At 38.8% G+C, this 20,740-nt stretch overlaps 1 long non-coding RNA gene across 1 annotated transcript in view; it reads left to right on the forward strand.

The window, feature by feature from the left end:
- Positions 1–20,740, forward strand: part of LOC118689278 (uncharacterized) — a 157,345-nt gene that overhangs the window by 56,448 nt on the left and 80,157 nt on the right. Inside the window, exon 7 of the long non-coding RNA XR_004980593.2 lies at positions 17,129–17,250. This is a non-coding gene — a long non-coding RNA (uncharacterized LOC118689278). The remainder of the gene's footprint in view (positions 1–17,128; positions 17,251–20,740) is intronic.

A 20,740-nucleotide genomic window follows, 5' to 3' on the forward strand; every position in this document is an offset into this window, starting at 1 on the left:
CATATGATCTTGCCATGGTAGAAGAGTATCTTAGGTTGTAGGCAACATTTAATTTAGTTAGGTTTCCTGAGGAAAATTTTCACTTCTCTTCATCCTAGCCATCTAACTGTTCCTAAGGTTAGAAAAAAGAACTTGGCCACCAAGCAAATCCTCCTACCTTCTTCTTGATCAGAGTTTCTTCAGCAGAGAAGGGAACAGAACCAATACAAATACCTGTGGATTGGGGCCATTGGTCATTGATCAGCACTAACTTGCACAGGGCATGGTACAAATGTCCAGCAAGAATAATCTCTCCAAGGCTTTTACAAACACATAATGCATAGAAAATATATCTGTTTTCTGAACCTATATTCCTACATTGTGTCTACAGACAAATGAAATGTGTCAGGCAGCCCTTGTAATAAGCAGTAAATCCATGCCCAATTCACAGAATTCTTTGTGTCTAATGAGAATTTTTTTTCTCTCAAATCCCTTAGTTGGGAAAATAGTCTTATAAATTCAATTGGTTTATGTAAGATAAGATACAATACCAATCAAATGTAAAGCTGAAATGTATAAAATGTTTTATTTCATGAATCCATGGAGAACTCTTATTGCTACCAGCATCAACTAATCATGAGCTCAAAGTGAGGCCTGAAGGGAGGTTCTCCGGCTAGTACTAAATCAGTCAGATTGGCAAAAATACTTCTAACTACATAGGATATTGATGAATATTATTAAATTTGCAGTCATGGAACATTGGATCTTTGACAGACACTTTACTAGCAAATTCCTGCATTTACTAGGCTTCCAAATTTTCAAAGAGTTTAAATAGAGATGTTACATTGCAAAAGAAATCCTAAAATGCAGGTGTAATAAAATGGTTTTAATTTTTTCTCATTTGATTATGATTTTTTTTCCATTTCTTCTCCCTCCCTAAATAGCATAAGAAAAACATTTTTTCAGGTAACATTTTCCACAGATACAGCATCAAAAGATCAGATTCTGTATTAACTCTAGAAAAATTTTAGCATTGGTGTTATTGCTGAAAAGTGACCCAAAGAAATGTGAAACAGGAATTTTTTTTGATGTGGTGGCTTGTCTACCATGACAACATATAAAGGAGATGAGAACAATTTTGTTTTTTCTTTTCAAAATGAAATATCTCTCTCTGAGAACACAGTGAAAAGATTGGCTATGGCCCCAGACTTCAAATGAGAAACAAGGATGATTAATCTCTTAAAAAAAAAAAGATTCGTTCTTTGAATAACATGTTTGATTTTCAGTTAAAGAACTGTCGAATAAAAATCTAAGCACTTTGAACAATTTCAACACTATTTTGAAATTTTAACTAATCTCATGTTATGCTGGCTGTTATAATTGGATTGCCTCTCTTGAGTTTTCTAGGAAGAGCGTAAGAGACAAGAATAATTTTTCTGATATGATAAAAGATATAACTGCCCTATCGTATGGCTTCATCCTCTCTTGTCTGCCAGATTAGCTGTAAAAGCAAAAATTACTTTAAAAGGAAAAGCATTTTATAATATTTTGTACTTTCTTCAAGTTTTTCTTTGAGAACAATATACATCTTCAGTAAATTCATCATCATGTTGTGCTGGGCGGCCATCTGCTTATCTGGTAAGCTGTGATGAGTTTGGAATAATGCCACTTAATTCATTGGAATTTTATTTCAAATCATAAGGCAATCTTGATTTTTCTATGTATATCACTTGATTTTTTTTTATAAGTATGTTAGGAACTCATTTGATGGTCTCTTTTTGTGTTTACTGGATACGCGGTGTGACATTTTTATTAATGGTAGAATATATTATGAATTCTGGCATTATTTTACAAACTACCCACTCCTCTGTTGTAAAGGCAAACATTAAAGGTCAGAAAATTCAGTAGTAGGTGGAGTCAGAAAGATCAAACTGATGCTAACAATGCACCTGGTGCCCTGAGAGTAGAACAGCAGTGTGGAGAGAAATGGTAGCGTGGGGCTTGGCAGCTTTGAGATCTCTGCTGGCATCCAATGATCTTTCAGTATAGGACAATCTTTTCCCATCAGTGAGCTGTCAGATAGGCTATACATTGACAGAGGGTGGATTTGTTCTGAAGTGATGCCAGCACAGGGTCTTTGTTTTGTTGTTTTGGATTTTTTAATCAATACAGTTCTGAGTAGGGATGCAATTAAGCCAGTCTAAGAATGCCTTTAGAAGTATGTTCTGCTTTCTAAATGAACGTGACTTATAGCTACATTATCATATAGTCTATCTACTTCAAACTATGCAGAGTTCTTCAGCAAGCCTTGGAAACAATGTTAACTCCAGTTATCAGCTTCTACTGCAGCATCAAACATCAGTTTTGGGGCTTTTACAGTTGCGCCCGGAATTTTGCCTTCCCTCTTACCTCCAAAAGGCAATCACCTATAGGTATTTGGGGAGTGGAGAGCAACTGTGCAAGAAAGAACAGGGAAAAAAAATAAAGAGGTCTGGTGACCTGTCCCCTGGCACTTCCTTCATCAGAGCTTCTCTCCCCATCTCCATGTTGTAGCAGAACATTCTTAACTTCTTGATGCTTGCAACAAGGAGCATTGCTCTTGCATTTGCTCCTTTCTAGACATTCCTCTGAACCCAAGCTTTTGAACCTGTTTATGTGAAAGATGAATGTAAGTACTTATCTCTTGGCTTCAGAATCAGATTTTCTACTTACTTTTCCATACCTGAAAGGGGTGAAGATACAAATAATTGCCTGAATCGACAAAAGAGCTATTTATACATGCCTAACTTTATAGCAAGTGCTCTCCAAGAATATTAAGGCATAAAATATTTAATCCCAACAAGTATTACATAAAGAAAATGCTTAGAAAATTTGAAACTCGAAGCAGCATGTCTATATCATGTACCTGATGCTTTCAAAAAGTGCATTTTCTAAATGGTGGTCTAATCAACATGTCTACTGTGGACACTTGTCTTTTTTTTTTACATTTGGAATGATACACACAGTGAAAAAACAGTCTTCTTCCTAGCAGCCTTAAAGATTTACCAGTGGTACAAGAAAACCAGATGGAAAGAGATAGAACAGTAAGAAGAAAATGTGGAAGGGCGTCCTAGAACAAGGCATATTGTGTCCAATAGTTTTGTTTTGCTTTGTTTATATAAGCTTTTCTAGTTCCAGATTCTGTTTTCAGGAAATTTTAATGCTTAATGTGATTATTTACAGATGATCTTTTATTTAATTTCACGCATTTTCTTTCTCTGGAAAGGTTTATAATGGAAAGTGGTGCTGTACTCCTTTTGAAATCTTACTTATTCAAGATTTACTTACTTTCCTCTTCCCATCTTGATGGAAGTATAAATGTATCTCACTGAATGTTACTTAAATAGTAATTGATCTTTATACCTGTGAGCCCCCTTTCTGATAGCCACCACATTTAGGGCCATTGTGAAACCTTTTTGAACTGATTATGTGATTCCAATCAGTTCTGCACTGAACTGCCCAGAGTGCCAGCTGATGGAGTAGCCATGGTTTAGAGGTCAGATCTCATGTCATTGACAGCAGCTACACACAGGCAGGCAGAGGCTGGTTTGGCCCTTCATGATGAATTTGGGTTACTTCTTATTTTTCTCTTTCAACTTTCATCTTTTTGTTTGAGACTGTACTTGTTCCCAGACAATTTTTATATTCAGTACAAGTTCTTGCTGCGATCATCTCACTCTGAATGTCTCTTGCTGAATGAGACTTCAGTAACAGCTATATTTTACACTTTAAATGTGAATTTCAGCCTTAGTTAAGCAAGAAATTAATTCTGACCCGCCTTCTGTACCAAACCTGCCAAATGAATGGCTATTAACTCTGGATTATTAAACCCCCAAAAGCTTTTCTGCAGCTTCTGGGAGCTGACCTGGAACTTCCTTTACAAAAGGGAATGAAAAGAAAATCAGAAGCTGCAGAGGATTTTTTTTTGGCTTTTTAAATTATTTTTTTTAGCAGGAGGAGTATGAGTAGAGGGGAATGCAGTATGTAAATATCAGAATATCCTTTCTTCTGGTTTATTTTTTATTTCCTCAGGTTTCTGGCAGAAGGACTGGCTACTGCCTCTCAGTCCATGGTATTTACTGTTGGCTTTCTTTGTCTGTCCTATTACTGGTAGGTTTTCAAGTTCTCCCTAAAGACAGGTTAGATGAACTGACAGTTTGCTGGTTGTGGGCAGTTTTCCCCTCAGGCTTGTGTTTAACACAGCAGACTTGTTTTCAGGGATTTTTTTTTTTGTTTGGTTGGGTTTTTTTCCATGTCACACTCTGCAGTTGGAATAATTTTCCATGTATGTTTTGTTTTTCTAATGTTGGACACATACTTAATAGAGCAAACAAGCAAACCCTCTTCCAAAGAGAAATGAACAGGTGTTCCACAGCCCCTAGACCCGCAGCTGGACATTCTTGCTTGCTGGGCTCAGCATCGCTATGGGCGTGAGCACCTTCTTCTCTTCCAACTGGTTCTGGCTCTGTCAGACTGGAAGCAACTCCTTGGCTCTTGTGAACTGATGGTCTGTCCTGCAGGTTCTTTCCTTCTCCCATTTTGCCTCTCCAGTATTGCAAGAATTGCTGTGCTATTCTGAGTGTAGCTGGAAATACAATTTATTTTGAAGGCAGAGTAATCTACATCTAAGGTAGATGCATCCTCTACAGGCAGACTAATACAACAGTGATATTTAACAGATACCAAGATAATTGACTGATGCAATTAATTATAGACAGGAATAGGTAGAGACAAATAAAATAGATACTTCAAAACTGTCAAGCATGCTTAACACCAAGATTACTCAGCAAAGCAGAGTGGAGAATGTTTTGGGGTGCTTGAGCAGGGCTAATCTGTATTATCTAGATGCTGTTTTATCTATTTGCTAAGTCTATTACACAGGGATACTCACTTTTCTCTCTATTTATTAAACATTTGGTTATCCCTACCTAATGCTGGTACACTGTAAAATCTTCTGTATACAAGGTGAGATGGCTGTGCTGATTGAAGGCCTGAAGATTGACTGAGCTGGAGCATTCTCAAGGCTTCAAGAAAGGTTTTTACTTGACGTGCTTTCCCACAGGAGTTCACATTTGCTGTTTTATCTCTGGGAGTGAGCTTAGTGACAGACACACACTGAGAGTCAGGGAGAAATGCCATGGGAGCTACTTAACAGCATTCAGATGCAGAGATGGCATTTGATTCCCAGCCTTCTTTGCTGCAGCTGCTTTATAAGAAATCTAAATCAGGGAACTCTACAGGGTATCAGGAAAGCAGACCTCTGATCTGTGAGCTTGCACCATTAAAAAGCAGAGTCCTGCTTCTGAAACAATAAACAAATCTAAAGGTTGTTTTGGAGTAGCTCCTGTTTATTTTGGTGGAGTCTGTGAAGTGGCAGAATTGCAGGTGTGTGGACACACCACCATGCGTGGTAGAGCCACAAGAGTTCTCTGACAAGGTGTTAACAGGTTGCCTGACATACTCATTGTAGCTGCTTCCATTTAATGTAGGAACTGCATTCGTCTAATTCCTACTTGTTCTTCAGGTAAAATGTTTTGGATGTGTTTAAAAGCAAGTGCCAGTCTTTTGAAACGGTTCCCAGAACCTGCGTTAAAGACATCAAATATTCTTTTAGAGATAGCAGAGCTTGAAATATTTCTTTTGCATTTTAGTTTTTATTCATTTGTTTAAATTTATAAGTATCTGGAGGTGAGTAATTGAAACTCGTCAGCAATCATTTTTCTTTCCCTTTAGATGTATAGAGCTTGAAAAGTCTAAAATACCTTGTGAGTAGACATGCTAATGTTATGTTGAAACTTTGCCTCTCATTCATGCGAAAGGTAATTTTTTTGTGATTCTTACGGTGTGATTCTAACTTGAAATTAAGAAAGTCACCAAAAATAAACATAAAAGAAAATGACTAGATGGCAAAAGTGATAAAAATGTCAGCACTGCAGCTGTAAGATAATGCACTCCCTGATGTCAGAATTGTGAATTGTTGATGAAGTTTGCAGTAATTCCATTTTGCATAATATTTTTAAATTCTCATCTAACACGATTGATTTAAATGTAGAAACTTTGAAATACAAAGAATTAACCTCACCTTCCAGACAAGATGCTTAAGGTTAAAAATAATAGAAACATAAATCTTGTGTAAGTCTTATTAGAAAAGAAATATCTGCACTATCTGAGTTAGATTTCTTTCAACCAAAACTCCTATTCTGAAATGCTACCATTCTGACAGTGTGACAAATTGCTGGAACAAATGCTAAATAGTTAAATGGACAAGTGATGGATGGCCTCATAAGCCTTGCAGGGCAGCCTGTGTAAGATACTAATTGGTTCTGTGGAACTGGTTTTGGTCAATAAATTCACTTGAGATATTTTTTTTTGTGTGTGTGTGTGTTAGATATCTTTAAAGAATGCAGTCTTGTAGGTGACAAACCACTTGCAATGTATTAGGCCACCAACAACTTTATTTTGTCTGCTCTACCATCTACCTTCTTTCAAGGATATAACCTACTAAAATCTATTATTGATGCACTGCTGTCTCTCAAATGCTTCTGAATTATGAGTTTATTTCAAAGCCTCTAGAATTTTCTGATGCTAAAAAATGTCCATGTTAAGTTTGCCACAGTGTTTGCAATTGCTCTTTTTTTTCTTTTCCCTTCCCCTGGAATAGATTCTGCCACTATTTCTCACTGTGAGCACTACATTCTACTGCAAAGAGCCTAAATACTAGTGTACTCCCCTTGTAAAAAATATTGCCAAGGTGAGTAAAGGCAGTCAGATTGGACTTTGAGACCTGTGTTAGGAAAGAGTTGAGCCACCAATCCTTGAACTGAACTTGGAGATAAGGAGGTAGCTGCAGAGGGGTTTTCAGGATTCTCACTTTGAGTTTAGGCACCAGGGGCTCCTTGTTCTGCAACCCCTGCACTTCCTTGAGCTCTCCTGGCTGAGCCATGGCTCATTGTGTCAGTGTAACGCAGAGCAGCCCTGTCGTGGTGGGGCTTGCAGGCTGAGCTGCAGCTTGCCCTGAGCTCCGGGGGCTGCCGTGCCAGAGGAGGCTTTGCTCACTGTGGTGGCTGAGGCACAGCCCCTCCTGGCTGGTACCCCGCCTGTCTCTGCATCCCTGCTCAGCTCTGTCTGTGCTGTGGCAGGGCTGGGATGCAGGGTGCTGTAACAGGCAAAATCCCAGCTCTTTCACTGCTCCAGAGTCTGGAAGAAAAGCTCGTTGCTATTGTTCTGGTCCTGGGTAGATCAGCTGAAGGGTTGAAGAGCTCACCCTGTTGTTTCCCAGGGATGAGTTGGTTGGTTTGTTTTGGACAGCTCCCTCCCACAGCCTGGCTGCTGCAAACCCCGTGTGCTGCAAACTCCTGCTCTGCACAGCATTGCACAGCCCATCCTGGGACCTGCTGTCTTGACATCATCTCCAGGCATTGAAAAGACAAGCCCTGAAGCAATTGCCTTTCAAGTCCCTCAGTCCTTTGTTGAATTTCGACCTAAGTGATTTCAGTGGAAATAAGAGATGTAGAGTTTGTTCCTGGTTTATTTTGTTTTGGGTTCTGTTTTTTTATTGCCCTTTTTTTTTCCTTATTGAGTTGGTTTTTTTGTTAGTTGGGTGGATTTTTAATTTTTTTTAAATTTTCATTAGTACTAAGTAGAATTTTTTTCCATGGAAGCTAAAAAAACCCCTAAGAGAACCAAAGCCAGCCTCAATAAGCGAGCCAGGGAAGCAGAAGGATTGAGATGGTTTCACAGTTTTTTCCAGATAGAAATTTCCTGTTCTATAAAGTAGAATAGGTTAATTCTAAAAACATCAGAATTTAGAAGGCTAATCTTTGATATAAAGGAATAATCTGAAATTAATTTAGAGTTTAAATAATGCTGAACTTACACATACATTATGTCTTTGTTTGCTTTGCATTCTTGCCCATGTTAATATATATGAGATGTTTCATAATTAAAACCTAGATTTCAACTGCTGTATATTTAAACCAAATTTGACTGCTTACACTTACTAGCTACCTTAGCAGCAAACAAGATGTTTCCAGAATGATCCGTATGCCTAATATATATAGATGTCAAGAAAACTTTCTGGGAATGAAAAAGCATGCAGCTGCTTTAACATTCAGTTATTTATTCAGTTATATTTATTATTCAATTCAGTGTAGTGTAGTCAACTCTTGTGGAATGCATATTCAACTGGAAGGCAAATGTATTACTTTGAGAGACTATGAAGACAAGGCTCCATAGGCTCCTTGTAAAGCTTTTGGGAGGAGGTAGATATCTCAAGGAGAACTTGCTGTTTGTGACATACAACCCAGACCTGGCTCCCCAGAACAAGAAAAACATGATTTGTCATTGTGGAAAAGTACATTCAAGTCATTATATAACAAAACAACTAATAGTTTTTTCTTTAAATCCTAATACATGATTGGATTTTATGACCAAATAACCCCCAGAACAGGCTAATGAAAGCTAATTTTGTATCAATTATCTGTATGGTAGCTTCCTTTTGCAGGTTAGTTGACTGAGGTATGCAACAATCTGAGCATATCTGTTGTTAATCCAAACAAGCAAGAGCTGAATGAGAAGAGTTCAGAGCTGTCCTGTTAGGGAAGCCTGCTGGATGTGCAGCCATCTGAGAATCAAGGGATAGCTACAGTCTATTTTCTTACATTTAATCAGATTCTGTGGCTCCACAGAAAAGGCTCACAGGTCCCTCTGGAGAGAATTTATAATGACTATTTTAGTTTATTAATACAAAGGATTGTGACTATACACATAACAGAACAAACAAATGTTATGCAATATCTGAAACACTGATCTCTATTTATGCTTGTGTGAGAACTCAAGGCTCACTTAGGATATTGAGCAGTAGAGTTTAACTACTGAATTGACCAAAGATGATAGGCTTGAAATTTTCTGTGTAACCAAAAAAATTTTTAAATAATTTAACCTTTTCTTGTTTAAAGTTAATTTTGAACTTAGGACTGTATATGTTGTGTTCTGTAATACAGAAAATGCTGCTACAGGTAACCTATCAATCTTCAGTGGTGTCTGTGCCAAGAAAAGAGACCTTGCAGCACAGAGCACTCCAGTTAATGGTTACCAGGCCATAGATTAATTGTTATGAAGCAGACTTTCAGGTTTAAATACCAACATTCTTTTGCTTGTAAATCAACTGGAAGTGAGGGTCTTATGGGTCATTTGGATATTGGAAATCTGTCCTTTGAATTCAGCTGATAAACTTAGATGTTGCAAGTGTAAAGTACATAATTTGGTATAAGGAACTTGTAAATACTGTGTGTGTCTAAAATCATGATGTGCATCCCAAAGGCTTTTGGTTCCTGTAGAAATCTCTTAATCACTTCAGAAAGGAAGGGTAAGCTGTTTCTTAGGTACAGTTGGCAAGAAAACTGCTCTAAAAGCTTCTCTCCTTTTCCAAAGTTTCCCAAATAGACCTTACCTTCAGAACTTAAGTGCTTGTAAATGAAGGGTTTACTTCCAAATAGCTTATGAAACAAACATGGAGGTGATGAGCTGATATGTTTGTCACACTTGTGTACTTAGGTAGCCATGTGTTTATAAAGGGTTGTGTCACATCTGTGGGAGACACTGCAGCTGTTCATAACTTTGACTGTAAAAATCTGCTGACCTGCTGGATTCCTTAACACGTTCGAGTTATTACTTAACTTTTCTGAAAGATTTTTTTTTTAAGTTTATGAAAGAATATTTTTTCAGCAAAGCTGAGTGTGTGATGTTAGAAGAGAAAGTAAAGAGATGGAAAGAATAAAACTGCTGAATGTCAAACTCACAAGGACCTACTGAAATTCAGGACAAAATCCAAATTCAGGTAATTTCTTAAGTTACCATCTGTTCTGTTCACAAGTATCTTTTATATACTATAAATATACCATACTGTAACAGCTTCCCAGCTGTGAAGAACCCATTTGCCTGACTATTCTTGTAATTCCTCCATAAAACCTTGGTTTTGAAGTTGGCCATCTGCCTAGATGCCAGTGGAATAGGCATTAATAAAATATAGTATAAAGGATAAATTAAAGCATCTGCTAAAATTAATATGAAAAGGTTCTCTTTGGCATAGCAGGAAGTACAATAGCATGGAGAAACTGAGCAGTCTGAATTGGAAGTCATAATTTTGAGATATGGAGATAATGAAGGAGGCACTTGGGAGCTGGTCCAGCAAGTGCTTGCATTCATACAGTGTCAACCATAAGCCTGTGAGTAACCCCATTCTTGGCTTACTTGCACATAAACCCAACACTAAGTGTGTTATGTGACAGAAACCATTTTTACATCCTGCTACAGCTATAGAGTTATGGGAGATTCATTTTACTGCTGAGGATAAGCCCTAGCAAGTGCAGCTGGATTGGAAAGGTAAGGCTGTTTCCCTCTTTGTCACCACCGTGCTCTGTGTGTGTGCTGGGCTGCAGCTCAGAGCTGTAACCACGCAGCCCCCAAGGCTCAGTCTGGGCTGCATTGACTCCTCCTGGCAGAGAAGCCAAAGGGCAGGGTTCTGTAAGCACTGACCCAAGTGATGGATTTCCTGCAGGCTGAGAGGCTGCAGAACATGGGTGTTCTGTGCTTTTAGTACAGGCAGCATGTAGGCTCCACTTGTTGCTTGTGCTGATCCAGCAACAGGAGCCTGGCTTGGGCTAAGCATGAAGAAAATTAGGGAGGTGAACAGTGCAAGTGCAAATCTTTTCATTAGAGAAAGGCTTCTTTGAGAGGAGGGTGTACAGCACTAAGAGAGATTGTGGTGTATTTCTTCATCCTTAGAAGGTTTTTGGACTTGTGTTTAGTCAACACTGAGGCTGGAAGCTTCTGGAAATGTCATCCAACTGTCTTTCTTGAGACAATACCTTTTCAGAACAAATCTCTCTCTCTAGCAGAGATCAGGGCCAGGCACTTAGGAAAAAAGCAAAAGATGAGACATACATATTTGTTCTCAATATTCTACATTAATCTGGCAACAATGGGATGGGCATTTGCCAAACAGAAGGTGTTGTCTTTGTATTTATTTAATAAGTGTGAAAAAGTTTGGTTGATACACTTTAAGGTTTTCATTTTAACCTAGTAATTATTAGAATTCTGAGATATAAGAGAATTGATCTTGTTTTAGAAAGGGTTTTGGTATTTAATGATAGGGTATTTTTATGAGAAAAATCTGATTAATTTATTTACATTTTTCTGGTGTACTCTATCAGCTCTGCCTTCCTGCTACTTTGTGGGTAAACAGGAAAATGTGTTCAAATTCCAGTTTGTTAGTCAGTCACTTGAATTCTTCTACATTGTCTTGGACCTGTGTGCTCAATCCCTTAAATTGTCTGGCTCAGGAAGAACAATCCTCACTTGATCAGCTACATGGTCTTTGCTTCAGTAACTGAAATAAAGCCAGGTTGGTTTTATATAATTTCTAGCATTAAAAATGTACAGCTCTGATTCAGCTTCTCCTGAGGCTTAGCTGGGGTTTTTAGGTTTGTAGCACATTCCCTGAGCAGTGTTGCCAGCCCTGTATTGTTCATGTCCCCTGTGCTGTACTGTGTGCTTTTAAACTGGGCACTGGTTCTAGGTTTGTCTCCAGCATGTCTGTTTCATGACATTATTTTAGAAATTTGCTGTGATTATTGCCTAATCACTTTGCACTCATTTCTCGGTCTTCTGGAAGCAGGGATTAACCTCCTGTGGCATTTTTGATCTAACTAGCCATGGAATTGGAATGGTTTCTGCCTCTGGTAACAGGCTCTGAATTTTGTGAAGTTTGCCTTCCTGTGGCAGCCCCCAGTCTGTGCCATGGCCAGCTTGGTGTCACTGTCTCCAGCGGGCATTTCCATGGGAGAAATGCTGTGTCCCGTGCAGCAGCAGAGGCTCTGTGACAAGCACTGCAGTCCCTTGGGTGCACTCGGCTGGTGGCACCTTGCCAGGTCAGTGCCTGGGCAGCTGCACACCCCCTCAGCAAAGAGCTGGGGGCCTGGCTGGGCAGGGCAGCCCCTCTGCTGGGCTCTGCCAGCAGCTCATTTCACGTGGGGGCGGCTGCCAGGCCAGCCCCTGAAGCATCCTGCCCTGGAGCAGCGCTGTGACGCTGGGGGAGAGGGCCCTGCTCATGCTTTACTTTACTTGCTGGCTGCTCATCCTCAGACCTCTGGCTATTCCTCTTATGCAGCCGGATGTGACAAGTATCTCAAGGGTTTCTCTGTGTGTATCCAATCTAAAAAGAATACATCATGCCTCTAATTATGAGCTGAAAGTTTGTTTTAATTTGCTTTTATCTGTGCATTTTCTTACTGGCTCCTTATCCCTTGAAAACAAACTAGGTCCCTCTGAGATGAACAGAATATTTCATGTAGGAAACATGAGTTGTGTACATTTAGTTCTAATTCTTAATATTCAGAACTTAATCAGTTCTTTACAAAAGGCATCTGGGAACTTGGTGAATACTCTGCTTACACATTCGCAATTAGAAGCCTGCCTTAGGTGCTATCACATACATAGGTACATGTGTACATACAAATACACACACACACTTATTTTTTTTAATCTTTCCCTTTTCAGTAGCCTGCTTATGTAATTGATATCATCATGGTGAAAGGTTCATAGAGAAATCTTGATAAAGAGCAAGGGTGGAGACAGACAGTGGAAAAAAAGAAGAAAAACAAACCAAAACAGTAAAAAAACTGATGAAAGGAGCTGGAGACTCATATGTAAAACAGAAAAGACCACTGTGAAAATAAGCTATTTTTTATAATTTTTTTATGCTATGGATAACTTTAAAAGTTATTAGGAGAGTATTCAGGTGTGTGCAGGGAGTCTTTTACCTCACATAACATAACTTTTACTATCATTGTATATTGCAGTGGCACTCGATAGCACTGCACTAGTTAAGGGTCTGTGAGGAGTATTTCTGTTATAAATCTGGAAGATAATATCTCTGTCTTCTCATATTGCATCATCCTGAAACCTGACAAGTTGTCAGTGGAGAGGCAATTATTTCTACCATAACATAGAGAACATAATATAAATTTTGAAGGTATGTAGAAAATACGAAATCCATGAAAATATGTAGATTTAGGAGAAAGTGATGAGGTTGATGGGATTCTTTGTTTTAGTTTACCCGACCTATAAAATTTGCATGTTGAAACTTTAAAAGTGATCTTTTTCTTGCTGGTAGTTGACAATGATGGTTAATTGTGTTTTTCAGTTTTCAAGGGTGAGGGAGAGGGAATGACACAGTTGAAGCCTTAAGAAAAATGGGAGAAAAAAAACCAAACAAGCCAGTGGGATTGGCCAGGAGATACTGTTCTATCCTATGAAAGAGAAATAATATTATTTCCAGTTCGTTGTTGGGTTTGGGAGCAGCTGGTGCTAGAGGAAGAGGCTGTGTTTCCCAGCAGTGACTCACTGGATCTCAGGAGCGGCAGGGAGAGCAGAGCGGGTGTGAGCAGAGCCAGGAGCGGCTGGCAGGGCTGGGACACCAAGACTCCTAGCAGGATGTAGCTCGTTATTTTTGCCTTGCAAACTCTACAAAAAGTGAACATTTTGGAAGGGTAAGACAAAGACTAGGGAGCCAGGGGAGCAGAGATAATGTTTGGAGGGGCAAAAGGAATCTGTGAAGAAGAGTGAAGGTGCCCTTCAGCTTACCTGATAATATGCCAGCTTAGAGCAACACAATGCATCATCAGTGAAATGTATAGAAGTGGTTGTATGAACAGCATAACCAACTGAGAGTAAGTGAACTGCAAATTCAAAATTCAGATTACCCTGTATTTCAGGATGCTTGTTTGTGTGAAGAAAGCCAAGTGGCCTTGGGAAAGTTAGCGACTTTTATTTCCTTATTGTGAATTAGCTTCAGCAATGCTGATTATTGAAAATAGATGAAACTGTTTTCTTATTAAAAATCTTCAAGGTAAAAAATTCTTTCTCTCTGTCTTGCTGTGAAATTGAATTTTAACCTTTCCTATCTGCTTCCATAAAAAATGGAGGAAATGAACCTGTATTATGTCCCAGCAGTGCACTTATTTGGAAAGATGTGGGAGTTTGATTCACATTACCATAGTGGAGGTATCTCATTTACTGGCTTGGAGCTACAGTGCTTTCTTCACAGACCTCTGATGAGTGACTACATCTAATTCTTAGGACATGGAAGAGCCAAGTTCAGTTCTCTGCTCTATTATTCTTTTGTCTGCCTTATGGCCTTATACACCTTGCCTTAACATTGGGCTTGGTCTCAGAAGTCCTGTTGTAATATTTTTGCTTAATGTTGGTCAATAAAACAGAAATTTGGGTGAGAGTTGGAGACAGCAACTAAATTGTCCATGACTTGTAAAACTCCCACAGCTACTGACCAAAATGGCAAGTAATTCCTAGTGTTCTAATATTCTGGTTTTAATCAGAAATATTCTGTATACTTGTCTGATATATATTGCCATTCTGACAGTTTTCAGAGATACATTTAGGACCCAAATAGCTCAATCAGTATTTTTTTAGGATCCTAAATTGAAATTACAACTATAAACATACAATTCAGAGAATTTTCAAAGGAATTTGTAAAATTTGTTTTCTTTTTTAAATCAGAAGAATTAAACAGAAACATCAATCAGTAAGGAAAAATGTCTTCATTATTTAGGGATAGAACCTTTATTTCTCACAGTCAGATGCGACCTACAGTTTGCATCATTGTACTGCTGAAGTGAGTGAGCAGTGAAAGCAGACACCACGCGGTCTGTGCTGAGTGGATGGGAAGCAGAAGCAGTTTTGGGCTGACAGATTGCAGAGCCGTGGTGATGAGGTCAGGATCATCCCTGCTGCACTGGCTTTTGTATCTGTACTCATTTTGAAATCATGAAACCATTTTCTGTGGTACCTCTACCTTGTTCCATCAGCATTATTTCCCTGAAGAAGAATGGTCAGCTGCTGAACAGAATGAGGGGACAAAGTGTGCAGTCATGAAGTCACGCCTCAGAGAGCTGCTGGGGTTTGGGGGCACCTGGGGAAGGTGCACAAGGATGTTCATCCAAGGAGGTTGCAGGGCACATTCAGGGGGTTGATGAATATGACAGCTGATACTTGTTTGCTTAACAGCTGGGACCTTCTTTGCTAGCTTCATCACCAGTGGAGAAGTGTTTCATACATGTGCCATGTAGTATAAACACCAGATTGCCTCCCTGCCTGCCAAATTCCCAGGACATGGGTGCCTAAGAAGTTGCTCTGAGTGCACTGAGCAATCATGATGGCATTTGCCATGTTAGCATTTGTTCAAGGGGCGTGAACATGCTGAAACAGGAGTAGTGCATTAACAGCTCAGGGTCACAGTGAGGTGGCCGCTGTTAGCATGATCTCACACCCTGCAGAAAGTTACACTGATCTCAATAGCACTTAAAAGAGTGCCCCTCATAATAAATGAGGCTGTTAACCTCCTCCTTGGAGGATGGCTGAGGGACTCAGACTCCTTCTCATGACCCCAGCAAATAGGAAGGAAAGAGAAATAATTGCTAAATTTTGAATTTTGTGGCTATTAAGAGCTTTTGTATACTTGGCAGTTAAGCAGCTCATATAATGGTTTTGCTTCATGCTTCCCATGGATTAATTTCCTCCAATTCCCGCATCAGTAGACTATGGCCACTGAGATCTTCTGACTGCATAAACTGTTTTTTGATTGACGTTCTTTGTAATTAGCTCTTTAAACCCAGTGGCCTTCCAAGATTGCCTCTTGCCATTCCTGTATTAGCTCCCAAAAGCTTTGCTTTTGCACATCTTTTATGCCCTTTTCTCCAAGGTTAGTATTTGTCAGCATTTCCTACTTTTGTAGAGAGTTATTATATATTATATGCATTTATACTCTTGAAGGTAGAATTACCTCTCCTTTCACTTCAACATTGCTTTATACTCCTGGGCTACCTGGCAATCCAAAAGAAGTCATTATCAGAATTAAGAGCTCATCCACAAATCCTTTTGTGTTTTCTCTTTTGTGAAATGCCTCTTGACAATAAAGTTGAATTCGTATCATAATTTGAGTTTAAAATTCAGTTACCAAGTAGATGTTCCTAAAATTAAAATGGCTGTTGGAAAACATATTGTCTTTCTATAATTCTCAGCAGTGAAAATCTACAAGTGAGAAAAGAGAAGAAATGGGAAAGCTGGAACTCTGTAGCAGTAGAAACAAAGGATGCACGGCAGAAGTTTGCACTCTTTCCATTTTGGTGTGCTAACACTTCTGATTTGAACAGTTAATTGCTCTTGTACCTTTATCTCTTTGGCAACCATTGCTTTTAGGTGTCTATTACAATGGGGAAAATCCATTGCTTAGTATAAAAGGAGTGAGGGAAGTACTTTCTTGCCTTTTATTACTGGTCTCTTTCTATACATAAAAAAGTCATACCCATTACCTTGCTTAAAAACCTCTCTCACAGGGACTTTTCAGTTAGGTTGAGCAGAAACTTCTAAAAAGTGACAATGTCCCTATGATACCTGCTTTCTAAACAAGGCTCCTGCAGTATAGACATCAAGTTATTGACTTTGAGGGGAAGCTGGTAAGATGGGAAAATTTTCATTCTCTTTTTCTTGCATAGCTAGGAAACAAGTAGAACAAGAGCTAGATGTTGGTCAGAGATGTTATGTAAAAAATAAATCAGTAGTGCTCTAACTTATACCCAGTGAAACCATACAGTCTTATCTTGAGATGCACAAAGTATTGCCACAGATTATTTTAGGTCCAGGAATCTTAATATATTTTCAGGCAAGATTTAAAGGTTTTGCACTGGGATGGTGATGGTGAATGAAAATATGGTCCCAGGTATCAGACTTTATCCTATATTTATAATAACCTGGAGAAAAAAAATAACAGTAAAAATAAATCCCCTTATTTTTATAGCAAACAGAGCAAATCAGCAAAAAAACCCCATCTGTTTAATATTGTCTTTTCCTGGATTTCTGTTTTATTGTAAATAACTATTTTTAAATAGGCAATATATGTGACAGTTTTCCATAGAGACGTCAGTGGCTGCATGTGTGACTGATCTGTAAGAGAAATCCATGTTTAGTGTTTGGTTGAACTCTTAGATCTTGGTAAGTTGTCTTCAATTTGTGAACTTGTCTTCCATCTGTGTAGTGCATGGAGACAGACAGCATCCTACGGAGCCAAATGGGAATTTCACTGCTGTGAGGAGTCCCTGACACGCTGGTTCTTGTGCTGCCTCGTTGGCAAGACTGTGAAGAAGATACATGACCAATGTAAGAAAAAACAGATTATGACATGCATTAGGCTTTAAGTGACATAGTTTGCGTAAGTTCTGAGTTTAAAAAAAAAAATCCCAAAATAGGAAGACATAACTGGCTCTTACATAGCTTCTTACTTTATGATGTACATTTAGCTCAGCTGAGGAACAGGCATATAGCAGTGAAACTTCTCACTGTAGACCTAGTTCATCATCTCAGACTCTCCACAAAGGACAGCTTGGAAGTAGAGACACATTTGTGCATATGTTTACAGGTCACAGACTGCTTTCTCCTCAGGTATGTTTTACAGGAATGATGGCACAATTAACAGAATCGGTATGTTTTCCTTTTGGACATCTTGTGTTCTTAATTAAATGTGCTTCTTCAGCATATTTGTGATGTTTAGGGATCGGCTTGTAGAGGTTCTGAAGGCAGAAATACCCATTTTGTTGACTGTTTTTCTTTTACTAATGTAATGGGTTGGTTTTGACATTACAGGACAGAATATTACACAATTTGGTCCAAAAACTGATGCCAAATCTAGGGTTTGTGAAAGTTCTTTTCTGTGCGTGCTTAGGAAAGCAGTGGGGAGAGAGGGAATGATGGGGGGGATCACAAACCTGTGTGTACCCATTTTTATATCTTTTTTTAAACCCGAAAAAGTCTTCTACTGCCTTTGAAAATCAAATTATTATGCTGGGTTTGAACACATAAAGTGTCCATTGCAGCATATAGAGAGATTACTTGTGAGCAGTGCACACCAGGTGGCTAAGAAAAGCAAACTTGTGTAAGCTGACATAGATTCAGTTAACAATGGTTCATATTTTGAATGAAAAAATTTCAGAGGTCTACAGACTCCCTGGACTAGTCTGTTGCCTGGGAAACTGCACATCATAAATTAGGGTAAGGGGAAAAGGCGGTTATTAGATATGTATTTTTTATAATTATTGCTGTAATTTTTACAATAAACATCCAAGCCGGGCTGTGCAATGGACTTGATCAGCCTTTTCATGATTGTACAGCCCTGATAATAAGGTTGGGACATTTTTTTGTAAGCAGTGCATGGTTGCATAGGAGGTTAAGTATTAAGCAAAAATAGTTCTTTTCCAAGTCTATCAGCATATGTTTTGTAGATATAAAATCTCTTCCTCTTGTTATTGATGACTTGCTGTGTCTGCCTTAGATGCAGAATAGACTGCTGGAGGAATGGATGAATCCCTTCCTCCCAAACCTGGCATAATTGAAAAAGCCAAGAGAGAACAAGGATTGCTTGAACTCTTATGGCTCTAATAATTTTTTATCCTGTAGGTGTCCCCTCTTTTCTTAGCACTTGTACATTTCAAGAGCATAAGCTTAAATTTTTATAAGGGATATATAGAAAGATTTACTTAATATGTGGGAAAGCACAGAGCATCAACTTTTGAAATTGATAAAACACTTGGACTGGCCACTCCAGACTCTGAAGCTTGATTTGCATATATTTTCAAATGGGAGTGTGAAATACTCCAAGAGCATAAGCACATCATTTTTAACCTCATCTGAAAAGAAGAAAGTAAGATCATGCTAAAATGCTATACAGCACCTCCTGCTTTGGCTAACCAATTCAACAAAACCAAATTGTTTTTACAACCCCCATCTCCTTGGGAGACACCAAGAGGGACACAGTTTGCATTGAGGAGAATGGAGAACATTAAGGTAAATGTTCTTTTTACTTGAAACCAGATACTTGTAGAGAGATGTTGAAAGCTCAAGTCAAAATGAGTTTCAGACAACTTCTTCCTTCTGCAAGTGCCTCAAGAGGCAGTTCTTCCAAAAAGTGTAAGAATGTCTTTTACAAGAGCAGTCATGCTGCTGTCTAGAAAACAACTGGAGCACGTGCTGCCAGTCAACGCTCCCAGTCTGGAAAGTGCTGTGCATGGTCAGACCAGCTTTTTCTGCCTCCTCTCCCTTTCTTGGCTTTGGCACTCTGGGTTTTTGCACCAGGGATAGATCCCTCAGTGGCCACGCCTGCCTGCTTCGTTGTGATGTCCTGACTCCTGCTGAGCACTGGCTTTGCTCTCTGCCCTCTCAAGAGAGCTGCAGGTTGCCCAAAAGCTGCTTTTTGGGTCTGGTCTCTCCCCATTTCTTTTCTCTGGGCTTTTGCTTTTAGACGCAAAACAAACTCCTTAGCTCAAAAGGAATTATCTTTAAAACTGAGTCTTGACATTTGGTTTGGAATGGCAGGGAGAGAAACTGCAATTTTTATATTACTGCATATGCAGCAGGAGTTCCAGACTCTTACTTCAACAAAAAGAAACTCACTGAAAAACTAATCCTTTCCTGGTAGTAAATTCATTATTTTCCTGGGGTTAAGCGATTCAGTAACTGTGGGCACTGATCTCTCTGTCAGGGTTTTCCAGATGTGGTCTTTCTCTAAGTGTAAAGCTACAATTGGAGAATGAATGCTTCAGTCCATAGTAAAGATTATTTTCCAAGTCAAATGAAATTGTGGAATTGAGGAATTGACATTGGCGTAGTCTCCAAACTGTCACACTTGTGTACAAAAACTAATAACACAGGACACACTGCAGTCTTCTGGACTGGTAGAGTTTATTTTTAACTCTGTAACTGAGGTAAGTTATAGAAATTTGGTATTTGTTGCCACTCAGCTTCCTCCTCAACTCCCTGGTGGTAAAGATCTACTTCTCTTGGTTGTCATTGTGCTATATTTACTTACATTCTCTATAGATCCTCTTTATTCATTATTTTTTTCTAAAACCGATTTTTTTCTTTTCCATTCAGGAAAATTATGTTGTAAAAATCACGAGACTATTTTGTTAGATAAGTGTTGAACCTGGACTGTTCCTTCTAGTTCTACCAGTTGCTTAGAGTATTCTCCCTGAGAACATGTAGTAATGTGACTAATCTGTTACATATAGTTTGTTCTGTCATGTTTTCTCTGTGGAAAAATTGTATAAACATTGTCGTGCTTTTCTGTGACAAGATGTTGCTTATGTTTGTGAAGGTTTGTTATTTATGGGTGTGTTAGGAAAGGTGGCTTGGAGAAGAGAGCTGACTTGCTTCCTCTGTTTTTCTGGAATTTCTTTTCATTCCAGCACTGCTATTATCCCCAGAGTAGCCTCGTTGCTACCCCAGTAATCTTTGTAACTGAGCATAGTTACTGACATGACTGAATACAGTTTTTTCTTTTAGGGGTACTTTTAAAATGTGTTTAAAGATGATGGTCCAATGGGTGTATTTATGATAAAATCTGACAATTTTTTGCATAGTTTGGTATTTCTGTAGATCTTTGCCGTAACATCATCCACAATAGCTTTGGGACAATTGTAAGTTAAGTTACTTCATGGAAGTGGCTTCAGCAAACTTCAGGTAGATCAGTGTAATCCTCTGAATATGTCAAAGCCATTAATGAGAAGTTTCTCATCAAATTTGACTTCAGGTGCCATGTTTGGTTTTGAAATCTGTATTCTTGCTTTTGAGACAGTTATGTTACAAATTTTCCTCA

This window comes from Molothrus ater, chromosome 9, assembly GCF_012460135.2.
Source record: "Molothrus ater isolate BHLD 08-10-18 breed brown headed cowbird chromosome 9, BPBGC_Mater_1.1, whole genome shotgun sequence".
NCBI classification, from domain to species: domain Eukaryota; kingdom Metazoa; phylum Chordata; class Aves; order Passeriformes; family Icteridae; genus Molothrus; species Molothrus ater.